This window comes from Callionymus lyra, chromosome 15 (assembly GCF_982586985.1).
Source record: "Callionymus lyra chromosome 15, fCalLyr1.hap1.1, whole genome shotgun sequence".
In the NCBI taxonomy this organism is placed as follows: Eukaryota; Metazoa; Chordata; class Actinopteri; order Syngnathiformes; family Callionymidae; genus Callionymus; species Callionymus lyra.
Window position 1 is genome coordinate 26,307,788 of NC_141832.1, and position 12,550 is coordinate 26,320,337.

The window sequence follows — 12,550 nt, forward strand, 5'->3', positions numbered from 1 at the left end:
AAAAAAGAAAAAAAGTTGGAGTTTTGAAGAGGTAAAAAAAAAAAAAAGTTGGAGTTTTGAAGAGGTAAAAAAAGAAACAAAAAATCAATCTTGGAGTTTTGAAGAGGTAAAAAAAAAATAAAAAAAAATTGAGTTTTGAAGAGGTAAAAAAAGGAACAAAAAATCAATGTTGGAGTTTTGAAGAGGTAAAAAAAAAAAAAAAAAAAGTTGGAGTGTTGAAGAGGTAAAAAAAAAAAAAAAAATTTGGAGTTTTGAAGAGGTAAAAAAAAAAAAAAGTTGGAGTTTTGAAGAGGTAAAAAAAGGAACAAAAAATCAATGTTGGAGTTTTGAAGAGGTAAAAAAAAAAAAAAAAAAAGTTGGAGTTTTGAAGAGGTAAAAAAAAAAATAAAAAAAATTGAGTTTTGAAGAGGTAAAAAAAAATTAAAAAAAAAAATTGGAGTTTTGAAGAGGAAAAAAAAGGAACAAAAAATCAATGTTGGAGTTTTGAAGAGGTAAAAAAATAAATAAAAATAATTGAGTTTTGAAGAGGTAAAAAAAAAAAAAATGTTGGAGTTTTGAAGAGGTAAAAAAAAAATAAAAAATTGTGGAGTTTTGAAGAGGTAAAAAAAAGAAAAAAAGTTGGAGTTTTGAAGAGGTAAAAAAAAAAAAAAGTTGGAGTTTTGAAGAGGTAAAAAAAGAAACAAAAAATCAATCTTGGAGTTTTGAAGAGGTAAAAAAAAAATAAAAAAAAATTGAGTTTTGAAGAGGTAAAAAAAGGAACAAAAAATCAATGTTGGAGTTTTGAAGAGGTAAAAAAAAAAAAAAAAAAAAGTTGGAGTGTTGAAGAGGTAAAAAAAGGAACAAAAAATCAATGTTGGAGTTTTGAAGAGGTAAAAAAATAAATAAATGGAGTTTTGAAGAGGTAAAAAAAAAATAAAAAAAAATTGTGGAGTTTTGAAGAGGTAAAAAAAAAAAAAAAAAATTTAGGAGTTTTGAAGAGGTAGAAAAAAAAAAAAAGTTGGAGTTTTGAAGAGGTAAAAAAAAAAAAAAAGTTGGAGTTTTGAAGAGGTAAAAAAAAGGAACAAAAAATCAATGTTGGAGTTTTGAAGAGGTAAAAAAAAATAAAAAAAAATTGTGGAGTTTTGAAGAGGTAAAAAAAAATTAAAAAAAATTGTGGAGTTTTGAAGAGGTAAAAAAAAAAAAAGTTGGAGTTTTGAAGAGGTAAAAAAAGAAACAAAAAATCAATGTTGGAGTTTTGAAGAGGTAAAAAAAAAAAAAATGTTCGAGTTTTGAAGAGGTAAAAAAAAAAAAAAAAATTGAGTTTTGAAGAGGTAAAAAAAAAAAAAAAAGTTGGAGTTTTGAAGAGGTAAAAAAAGGAACAAAAAATCAATGTTGGAGTTTTGAAGAGGTAAAAAAAAAAAAAAATGTTGGAGTTTTGAAGAGGTAAAAAAAAAATAAAAAAATTGTGGAGTTTTGAAGAGGTAAAAAAAAAAAAAAGTTGGAGTTTTGAAGAGGTAAAAAAAGAAACAAAAAATCAATGTTGGAGTTTTGAAGAGGTAAAAAAAAAAAAAAAATTGTGGAGTTTTGAAGAGGTAAAAAAAGAATAAAAAAAATTGAGTTTTAAAGAGGTAAAAAAAAAAAAAAGTTGGAGTTTTGAAGAGGTAAAAAAAGGAACAAAAAATCAATGTTTGAGTTTTGAAGAGGTAAAAAAAAAAAAAAATGTTGGAGTTTTGAAGAGGTAAAAAAAATAAAAAGTTGGAGGTTTGAAGAGGTAAAAAAAAAAAAAGTTGGAGTTTTGAAGAGGTAAAAAAAGAAACAAAAAATCAATGTTGGAGTTTTGAAGAGGTAAAAAAAAAAAAAAATGTTGGAGTTTTGAAGAGGTAAAAAAAAAATAAAAAAATTGTGGAGTTTTGAAGAGGTAAAAAAAAAAATAAAAGTTGGAGTTTTGAAGAGGTAAAAAAAGGAACAAAAAATCAATGTTGGAGTTTTGAAGAGGTAAAAAAAAAAAAAAAAACTGTGGAGTTTTGAAGAGGTAAAAAAAAAAAAAAAAAAGTTGAGTTTTGAAGAGGTAAAAAAAAAAAAAAGTTGGAGTTTTGAAGAGGTAAAAAAAAATAAAAAAAAAAATTGGAGTTTTGAAGAGGTAAAAAAAAAAAAAAAAACTGTGGAGTTTTGAAGAGGTAAAAAAAAAAAAAAAAAAAAGAATTTTGAAGAGGTAAAAAAAAAAAAAAGTTGGAGTTTTGAAGAGGTAAAAAAAGGAACAAAAAATCAATGTTGGAGTTTTGAAGAGGTAAAAAAAAAAAAAAAAAAATTGTGGAGTTTTGAAGAGGTAAAAAAAAAAAAAAGTTAGAGTTTTGAAGAGGTAAAAAAAGGAACAAAAAATCAATGTTGGAGTTTTGAAGAGGTAAAAAAAAATAAAAAAAAATTGTGGAGTTTTGAAGAGGTAAAAAAAAAAAAAAGTTGGAGTTTTGAAGAGGTAAAAAATAAAAAAAAAAAAAATTGGAGTTTTGAAGAGGTAAAAAAAAAATAAAAAATTGTGGAGTTTTGAAGAGGTAAAAAAAAAAAAAAAAAAAATTGAGTTTTGAAGAGGTAAAAAAAAAAAAAAAGTTGGAGTTTTGAAGAGGTAAAAAAAGGAACAAAAAATCAATGTTGGAGTTTTGAAGAGGTAAAAAAAAAAAAAAAAAATTGTGGAGTTTTGAAGAGGTAAAAAAAAAAAAAAAATTGTGGAGTTTTGAAGAGGTAAAAAAAAAAAAAAGTTGGAGTTTTGAAGAGGTAAAAAAAGGAACAAAAAATCAATGTTGGAGTTTTGAAGAGGTAAAAAAAAAAATAAAAAAATTGAGTTTTGAAGAGGTAAAAAAAGGAACAAAAAATCAATGTTGGAGTTTTGAAGAGGTAAAAAAAAAAAAAAAAAAAAGTTGGAGTGTTGAAGAGGTAAAAAAAGGAACAAAAAATCAATGTTGGAGTTTTGAAGAGGTAAAAAAAAAATAAAAAAAAATTGTGGAGTTTTGAAGAGGTAAAAAAAAAAATAAAAGTTGGAGTTTTGAAGAGGTAAAAAAAGGAACAAAAAATCAATGTTGGAGTTTTGAAGAGGTAAAAAAAAAAAAAAAAACTGTGGAGTTTTGAAGAGGTAAAAAAAAAAAAAAATGTTGGAGTTTTGAAGAGGTAAAAAAAAAATAAAAAAATTGTGGAGTTTTGAAGAGGTAAAAAAAAAAATAAAAGTTGGAGTTTTGAAGAGGTAAAAAAAGGAACAAAAAATCAATGTTGGAGTTTTGAAGAGGTAAAAAAAAAAAAAAAAACTGTGGAGTTTTGAAGAGGTAAAAAAAAAAAAAAAAAAGTTGAGTTTTGAAGAGGTAAAAAAAAAAAAAAAGTTGGAGTTTTGAAGAGGTAAAAAAAAAAAAAAAAAAAAATTGGAGTTTTGAAGAGGTAAAAAAAAAAAAAAAAGTTGGAGTTTTGAAGAGGTAAAAAAAGGAACAAAAAATCAATGTTGGAGTTTTGAAGAGGTAAAAAAAAAAAAAAAAACTGTGGAGTTTTGAAGAGGTAAAAAAAAAAATAAAAAAAAAGAGTTTTGAAGAGGTAAAAAAAAAAAAAAGTTGGAGTTTTGAAGAGGTAAAAAAAAAAAAAAATGTTGGAGTTTTGAAGAGGTAAAAAAAAAAAAAAAATGTGGAGTTTTGAAGAGGTAAAAAAAAAAAAAAGTTGGAGTTTTGAAGAGGTAAAAAAAAAAAAAAAAAAAAGTTGGAGGTTTGAAGAGGTAAAAAAAAAAAAAGTTGGAGTTTTGAAGAGGTAAAAAAAGAAACAAAAAATCAATGTTGGAGTTTTGAAGAGGTAAAAAAAAAAAAAAAAATTGTGGAGTTTTGAAGAGGTAAAAAAAAAAAAAAAAAATTGAGTTTTAAAGAGGTAAAAAAAAAAAAAAGTTGGAGTTTTGAAGAGGTAAAAAAAGGAACAAAAAATCAATGTTGGAGTTTTGAAGAGGTAAAAAAAAAAAAAAATGTTGGAGTTTTGAAGAGGTAAAAAAAATAAAAAGTTGGAGGTTTGAAGAGGTAAAAAAAAAAAAAGTTGGAGTTTTGAAGAGGTAAAAAAAGAAACAAAAAATCAATGTTGGAGTTTTGAAGAGGTAAAAAAAAAAAAAATGTTGGAGTTTTGAAGAGGTAAAAAAAAAAAAAAAAATTGAGTTTTGAAGAGGTAAAAAAAAAAAAAAAAGTTGGAGTTTTGAAGAGGTAAAAAAAGGAACAAAAAATCAATGTTGGAGTTTTGAAGAGGTAAAAAAAAAAAAAAATGTTGGAGTTTTGAAGAGGTAAAAAAAAAAAAAAGTTGGAGTTTTGAAGAGGTAAAAAAAGGAACAAAAAATCAATTTTGGAGTTTTGAAGAGGTAAAAAAAAAAAAAAAAAAAAGTTGGAGTGTTGAAGAGGTAAAAAAAAAAAAAAAAAATTTGGAGTTTTGAAGAGGTAAAAAAAAAAAAAAGTTGGAGTTTTGAAGAGGTAAAAAAAGGAACAAAAAATCAATGTTGGAGTTTTGAAGAGGTAAAAAAAAAAAAAAAAAAAAGTTGGAGTTTTGAAGAGGTAAAAAAAAATAAAAAAAATAGAGTTTTGAAGAGGTAAAAAAAAATTAAAAAAAAAATTTGGAGTTTTGAAGAGGTAAAAAAAGGAACAAAAAATCAATGTTGGAGTTTTGAAGAGGTAAAAAAAAAATAATTGTGGAGTTTTGAAGAGGTAAAAAAAAAAAAAAAAGTTGGAGTTTTGAAGAGGTAAAAAAAGGAACAAAAAATCAATGTTGGAGTTTTGAAGAGGTAAAAAAATAAATAAAAATAATTGAGTTTTGAAGAGGTAAAAAAAAAAAAAAGTTGGAGTTTTGAAGAGGTAAAAAAAAAAAAAAAAAAAATTGGAGTTTTGAAGAGGTAAAAAAAAAATAAAATAAAAATTGAGTTTTGAAGAGGTAAAAAAAAAAAAAAAAAATTGTGGAGTTTTGAAGAGGTAAAAAAAAAAAAAAAATTGTGGAGTTTTGAAGAGGTAAAAAAAAAAATAAAAAAAAGTTGGAGTTTTGAAGAGGTAAAAAAAATAAAAAAAATTGAGTTTTGAAGAGGTAAAAAAAAATTTTAAAAAAAAATTGGAGTTTTGAAGAGGTAAAAAAAGGAACAAAAAATCAATGTTGGAGTTTTGAAGAGGTAAAAAAAAAAAAATTGTGGAGTTTTGAAGAGGTAAAAAAAAAAAAAAAAGTTGGAGTTTTGAAGAGGTAAAAAAAAAAAAAAAGTTGGAGTTTTGAAGAGGTATAAAAAGGAACAAAAAATCAATGTTGGAGTTTTGAAGAGGTAAAAAAAAAAAAAAAAAAATTGAGTTTTGAAGAGGTAAAAAAAGGAACAAAAAATCAATGTTGGAGTTTTGAAGAGGTAAAAAAAATAAATAAAATTTGGAGTTTTGAAGAGGTAAAAAAAAAAAAAAAAAAAAAAATTGGAGTTTTAAGAGGTAAAAAAAGGAACAAAAAATCAATGTTGGAGTTTTGAAGAGGTAAAAAAAAAATTGTGGAGTTTTGAAGAGGTAAAAAAAAAAAAAAAGTTGGAGTTTTGAAGAGGTAAAAAAAAAAAAAAAGTTGGAGTTTTGAAGAGGTATAAAAAGGAACAAAAAATCAATGTTGGAGTTTTGAAGAGGTAAAAAAAAAAAAAAAAATTTGGAGTTTTGAAGAGGTAAAAAAAAATTAAAAAAAAAAATTGGAGTTTTAAGAGGTAAAAAAAGGAACAAAAAATCAATGTTGGAGTTTTGAAGAGGTAAAAAAAAAATTGTGGAGTTTTGAAGAGGTAAAAAAAAAAAAAAAGTTGGAGTTTTGAAGAGGTAAAAAAAGGAACAAAAAATCAATGTTGGAGTTTTGAAGAGGTAAAAAAAAATAAAAAAAGTTGGAGTTTTGAAGAGGTAAAAAAAAAATTAAAAAAAATTGAGTTTTGAAGAGGTAAAAAAAAAAAAAAATTTGGAGTTTGGAAGAGGTAAAAAAAGGAACAAAAAATCAATGTTGGAGTTTTGAAGAGGTAAAAAAAAAAAAAAAAAAAAATTGGAGTTTTAAGAGGTAAAAAAAGGAACAAAAAATCAATGTTGGAGTTTTGAAGAGGTAAAAAAAAATTTGTGGAGTTTTGAAGAGGTAAAAAAAAAAAAAAAGTTGGAGTTTTGAAGAGGTAAAAAAAGGAACAAAAAATCAATGTTGGAGTTTTGAAGAGGTAAAAAAAAATAAAAAAAGTTGGAGTTTTGAAGAGGTAAAAAAAAAATTAAAAAAAATTGAGTTTTGAAGAGGTAAAAAAAAAAAAAAATTTGGAGTTTGGAAGAGGTAAAAAAAGGAACAAAAAATCAATGTTGGAGTTTTAAAAAGGTAAAAAAAAAATTGTGGAGTTTTGAAGAGGTAAAAAAAAAAAAAAAAGTTGGAGTTTTGAAGAGGTAAAAAAAGGAACAAAAAATCAATGTTGGAGTTTTGAAGAGGTAAAAAAAAATAAAAAAATTGTGGAGTTTTGAAGAGGTAAAAAAAAAATAAAAAAAAATTGAGTTTTGAAGAGGTAAAAAAAAAAAAAAGTTGGAGTTTTGAAGAGGTAAAAAAAGGAACAAAAAAATCAATGTTGGAGGTTTGAAGAGGTAAAAAAAAAAAAAAAAAAAAATTGGAGTTTTGAAGAGGTAAAAAAAAAAAAAAAAAAATTGTGGAGTTTTGAAGAGGTAAAATTAAAAAAAAAAATTGAGTTTTGAAGAGGTAAAAAAAAAAAAAAAGTTGGAGTTTTGAAGAGGTAAAAAAAGGAACAAAAAATCAATGTTGGAGTTTTGAAGAGGTAAAAAAAAAAAAAAAAAAAATTGAGATTTGAAGAGGTAAAAAAAAATTTAAAAAAAAATTTGGAGTTTTGAAGAGGTAAAAAAAGGAACAAAAAATCAATGTTGGAGTTTTGAAGAGTTAAAAAAAAAACAATTGTGGAGTTTTGAAGAGGTAAAAAAAAAAAAAAAAGTTGGAGTTTTGAAGAGGTAAAAAAAGGAACAAAAAATCAATGTTGGAGTTTTGAAGAGGTAAAAAAATAAATAAAAATTGAGTTTTGAAGAGGTAAAAAAAAAAAAAAAAAGTTGGAGTTTTGAAGAGGTAAAAAAAGGAACAAAAAATCAATGTTGGAGTTTTGAAGAGGTAAAGAAAAAAAAAAATGTTGGAGTTTTGAAGAGGTAAAAAAAAAAAAAATTGTGGAGTTTTGAAGAAGTAAAAAAAGGAACAAAAAATCAATGTTGGAGTTTTGAAGAGGTAAAAAAAAAAAAAAAAAAATTGAGTTTTGAAGAGGTAAAAAAAGGAACAAAAAATCAATGTTGGAGTTTTGAAGAGGTAAAAAAAAAAAAAAAAAAAAGTTGGAGTGTTGAAGAGGTAAAAAAAAAAAAAAAAATTTGGAGTTTTGAAGAGGTAAAAAAAAAAAAAAGTTGGAGTTTTGAAGAGGTAAAAAAAGGAACAAAAAATCAATGTTGGAGTTTTGAAGAGGTAAAAAAAAAAAAAAAAAAAGTTGGAGTTTTGAAGAGGTAAAAAAAAATAAAAAAAATAGAGTTTTGAAGAGGTAAAAAAAAATTAAAAAAAAAATTTGGAGTTTTGAAGAGGAAAAAAAAGGAACAAAAAATTAAATGTTGGAGTTTTGAAGAGGTAAAAAAATAAATAAAAATAATTGAGTTTTGAAGAGGTAAAAAAAAAAAAAATGTTGGAGTTTTGAAGAGGTAAAAAAAAAATAAAAAAATTGTGGAGTTTTGAAGAGGTAAAAAAAAAAAAAAAAGTTGGAGTTTTGAAGAGGTAAAAAAAAAAAAAAGTTGGAGTTTTGAAGAGGTAAAAAAAGAAACAAAAAAACAATCTTGGAGTTTTGAAGAGGTAAAAAAAAAAAAAAAAAAAATTGAGTTTTGAAGAGGTAAAAAAAGGAACAAAAAATCAATGTTGGAGTTTTGAAGAGGTAAAAAAAAAAAAAAAAAAAAGTTGGAGTGTTGAAGAGGTAAAAAAAGGAACAAAAAATCAATGTTGGAGTTTTGAAGAGGTAAAAAAATAAATAAATGGAGTTTTGAAGAGGTAAAAAAAAAAAAAAAAAAAATTGTGGAGTTTTGAAGAGGTAAAAAAAAAAATAAAAATTTAGGAGTTTTGAAGAGGTAGAAAAAAAAAAAAAGTTGGAGTTTTGAAGAGGTAAAAAAAAATAAAAAAATTGTGGAGTTTTGAAGAGGTAAAAAAAAAATAAAAAAAAATTGAGTTTTGAAGAGGTAAAAAAAAAAAAAAGTTGGAGTTTTGAAGAGGTAAAAAAAGGAACAAAAAAATCAATGTTGGAGTTTTGAAGAGGTAAAAAAAAAAAAAAAAAAAAATTGGAGTTTTGAAGAGGTAAAAAAAAAAAAAAAAAAATTGTGGAGTTTTGAAGAGGTAAAATTAAAAAAAAAAATTGAGTTTTGAAGAGGTAAAAAAAAAAAAAAAGTTGGAGTTTTGAAGAGGTAAAAAAAGGAACAAAAAATCAATGTTGGAGTTTTGAAGAGGTAAAAAAAAATTTAAAAAAAAATTTGGAGTTTTGAAGAGGTAAAAAAAGGAACAAAAAATCAATGTTGGAGTTTTGAAGAGTTAAAAAAAAACAATTGTGGAGTTTTGAAGAGGTAAAAAAAAAAAAAAAAGTTGGAGTTTTGAAGAGGTAAAAAAAGGAACAAAAAATCAATGTTGGAGTTTTGAAGAGGTAAAGAAAAAAAAAATGTTGGAGTTTTGAAGAGGTAAAAAAAAAAAAAATTGTGGAGTTTTGAAGAAGTAAAAAAAGGAACAAAAAATCAATGTTGGAGTTTTGAAGAGGTAAAAAAAAAAAAAAAAAAATTGAGTTTTGAAGAGGTAAAAAAAGGAACAAAAAATCAATGTTGGAGTTTTGAAGAGGTAAAAAAAAAAAAAAAAAAAAGTTGGAGTGTTGAAGAGGTAAAAAAAAAAAAAAAAATTTGGAGTTTTGAAGAGGTAAAAAAAAAAAAAAGTTGGAGTTTTGAAGAGGTAAAAAAAGGAACAAAAAATCAATGTTGGAGTTTTGAAGAGGTAAAAAAAAAAAAAAAAAAAGTTGGAGTTTTGAAGAGGTAAAAAAAAATAAAAAAAATAGAGTTTTGAAGAGGTAAAAAAAAATTAAAAAAAAAATTTGGAGTTTTGAAGAGGAAAAAAAAGGAACAAAAAATCAATGTTGGAGTTTTGAAGAGGTAAAAAAATAAATAAAAATAATTGAGTTTTGAAGAGGTAAAAAAAAAAAAAATGTTGGAGTTTTGAAGAGGTAAAAAAAAAATAAAAAAATTGTGGAGTTTTGAAGAGGTAAAAAAAAAAAAAAAAGTTGGAGTTTTGAAGAGGTAAAAAAAAAAAAAAGTTGGAGTTTTGAAGAGGTAAAAAAAGAAACAAAAAAACAATCTTGGAGTTTTGAAGAGGTAAAAAAAAAAAAAAAAAAAATTGAGTTTTGAAGAGGTAAAAAAAGGAACAAAAAATCAATGTTGGAGTTTTGAAGAGGTAAAAAAAAAAAAAAAAAAAAGTTGGAGTGTTGAAGAGGTAAAAAAAGGAACAAAAAATCAATGTTGGAGTTTTGAAGAGGTAAAAAAATAAATAAATGGAGTTTTGAAGAGGTAAAAAAAAAAAAAAAAAAAATTGTGGAGTTTTGAAGAGGTAAAAAAAAAATAAAAAAATTTAGGAGTTTTGAAGAGGTAGAAAAAAAAAAAAAGTTGGAGTTTTGAAGAGGTAAAAAAAAAAAAAAAGTTGGAGTTTTGAAGAGGTAAAAAAAAGGAACAAAAAATCAATGTTGGAGTTTTGAAGAGGTAAAAAAAAATAAAAAAAAATTGTGGAGTTTTGAAGAGGTAAAAAAAAAAAAAAAAAAAATTGTGGAGTTTTGAAGAGGTAAAAAAAAAAAAAGTTGGAGTTTTGAAGAGGTAAAAAAAGAAACAAAAAATCAATGTTGGAGTTTTGAAGAGGTAAAAAAAAAAAAAACGTTCGAGTTTTGAAGAGGTAAAAAAAAAAAAAAAATTGAGTTTTGAAGAGGTAAAAAAAAAAAAAAAAGTTGGAGTTTTGAAGAGGTAAAAAAAGGAACAAAAAATCAATGTTGGAGTTTTGAAGAGGTAAAAAAAAAAAAAAATGTTGGAGTTTTGAAGAGGTAAAAAAAAAATAAAAAAATTGTGGAGTTTTGAAGAGGTAAAAAAAAAAAAAAAGTTGGAGTTTTGAAGAGGTAAAAAAAGAAACAAAAAATCAATGTTGGAGTTTTGAAGAGGTAAAAAAAAAAAAAAAATTGTGGAGTTTTGAAGAGGTAAAAAAAAAAAAAAAATTGTGGAGTTTTGAAGAGGTAAAAAAAAAAAAAAGTTGGAGTTTTGAAGAGGTAAAAAAAGGAACAAAAAATCAATGTTGGAGTTTTGAAGAGCTAAAAAAAAAAAAAAATGTTGGAGTTTTGAAGAGGTAAAAAAAATAAAAAGTTGGAGGTTTGAAGAGGTAAAAAAAAAAAAAGTTGGAGTTTTGAAGAGGTAAAAAAAGAAACAAAAAATCAATGTTGGAGTTTTGAAGAGGTAAAAAAAAAAAAAAATGTTGGAGTTTTGAAGAGGTAAAAAAAAAATAAAAAAATTGTGGAGTTTTGAAGAGGTAAAAAAAAAAATAAAAGTTGGAGTTTTGAAGAGGTAAAAAAAGGAACAAAAAATCAATGTTGGAGTTTTGAAGAGGTAAAAAAAAAACAAAAAACTGTGGAGTTTTGAAGAGGTAAAAAAAAAAAGAAAAAAAGTTGAGTTTTGAAGAGGTAAAAAAAAAAAAAAGTTGGAGTTTTGAAGAGGTAAAAAAAAAATAAAAAAAAATTGGAGTTTTGAAGAGGTAAAAAAAAAAAAAAAAGTTGGAGTTTTGAAGAGGTAAAAAAAGGAACAAAAAATCAATGTTGGAGTTTTGAAGAGGTAAAAAAAAAAAAAAAAACTGTGGAGTTTTGAAGAGGTAAAAAAAAAAAAAAAAAAAAAAGAGTTTTGAAGAGGTAAAAAAAAAAAAAAGTTGGAGTTTTGAAGAGGTAAAAAAAGGAACAAAAAATCAATGTTGGAGTTTTGAAGAGGTAAAAAAAAAAAAAAGTTAGAGTTTTGAAGAGGTAAAAAAAGGAACAAAAAATCAATGTTGGAGTTTTGAAGAGGTAAAAAAAAATAAAAAATGTTGGAGTTTTGAAGAGGTAAAAAAAATAAAAAGTTGGAGGTTTGAAGAGGTAAAAAAAAAAAAAGTTGGAGTTTTGAAGAGGTAAAAAAAGAAACAAAAAATCAATGTTGGAGTTTTGAAGAGGTAAAAAAAAAAAAAAATGTTGGAGTTTTGAAGAGGTAAAAAAAAAATAAAAAAATTGTGGAGTTTTGAAGAGGTAAAAAAAAAAATAAAAGTTGGAGTTTTGAAGAGGTAAAAAAAGGAACAAAAAATCAATGTTGGAGTTTTGAAGAGGTAAAAAAAAAACAAAAAACTGTGGAGTTTTGAAGAGGTAAAAAAAAAAAAAAAAAAGTTGAGTTTTGAAGAGGTAAAAAAAAAAAAAAGTTGGAGTTTTGAAGAGGTAAAAAAAAAATAAAAAAAAATTGGAGTTTTGAAGAGGTAAAAAAAAAAAAAAAAGTTGGAGTTTTGAAGAGGTAAAAAAAGGAACAAAAAATCAATGTTGGAGTTTTGAAGAGGTAAAAAAAAAAAAAAAAACTGTGGAGTTTTGAAGAGGTAAAAAAAAAAAAAAAAAAAAAAGAGTTTTGAAGAGGTAAAAAAAAAAAAAAGTTGGAGTTTTGAAGAGGTAAAAAAAGGAACAAAAAATCAATGTTGGAGTTTTGAAGAGGTAAAAAAAAAAAAAAGTTAGAGTTTTGAAGAGGTAAAAAAAGGAACAAAAAATCAATGTTGGAGTTTTGAAGAGGTAAAAAAAAATAAAAAAAAATTGTGGAGTTTTGAAGAGGTAAAAAAAAAAAAAAGTTGGAGTTTTGAAGAGGTAAAAAATAAAAATAAAAAAAAATTGGAGTTTTGAAGAGGTAAAAAAAAAATAAAAAATTGTGGAGTTTTGAAGAGGTAAAAAAAGAAAAAAAAAAAAATTGAGTTTTGAAGAGGTAAAAAAAAAAAAAAAGTTGGAGTTTTGAAGAGGTAAAAAAAGGAACAAAAAATCAATGTTGGAGTTTTGAAGAGGTAAAAAAAAAAAAAAAAATTGTGGAGTTTTGAAGAGGTAAAAAAAAAAAAAAAAATTGTGGAGTTTTGAAGAGGTAAAAAAAAAAAAAAGTTGGAGTTTTGAAGAGGTAAAAAAAGGAACAAAAAATCAATGTTGGAGTTTTGAAGAGGTAAAAAAAAAAATAAAAAAATTGAGTTTTGAAGAGGTAAAAAAAGGAACAAAAAATCAATGTTGGAGTTTTGAAGAGGTAAAAAAATAAAAAAAAAGTTGGAGTTTTGAAGAGGTAAAAAAAGGAACAAAAAATCAATGTTGGAGTTTTGAAGAGGTAAAAAAAAAAAAAAAAAAAATTGAATTTTGAAGAGGTAAAAAAAGGAACAAAAAATCAATGTTGGAGTTTTGAAGAGGTAAAAAAAAAAAAAAATGTTGGAGTTTTGAAGAGGTAAAAAAAAAATAAAAAAAAATTGTGGAGTTTTGAAGAGGTAAAAAAAAAAA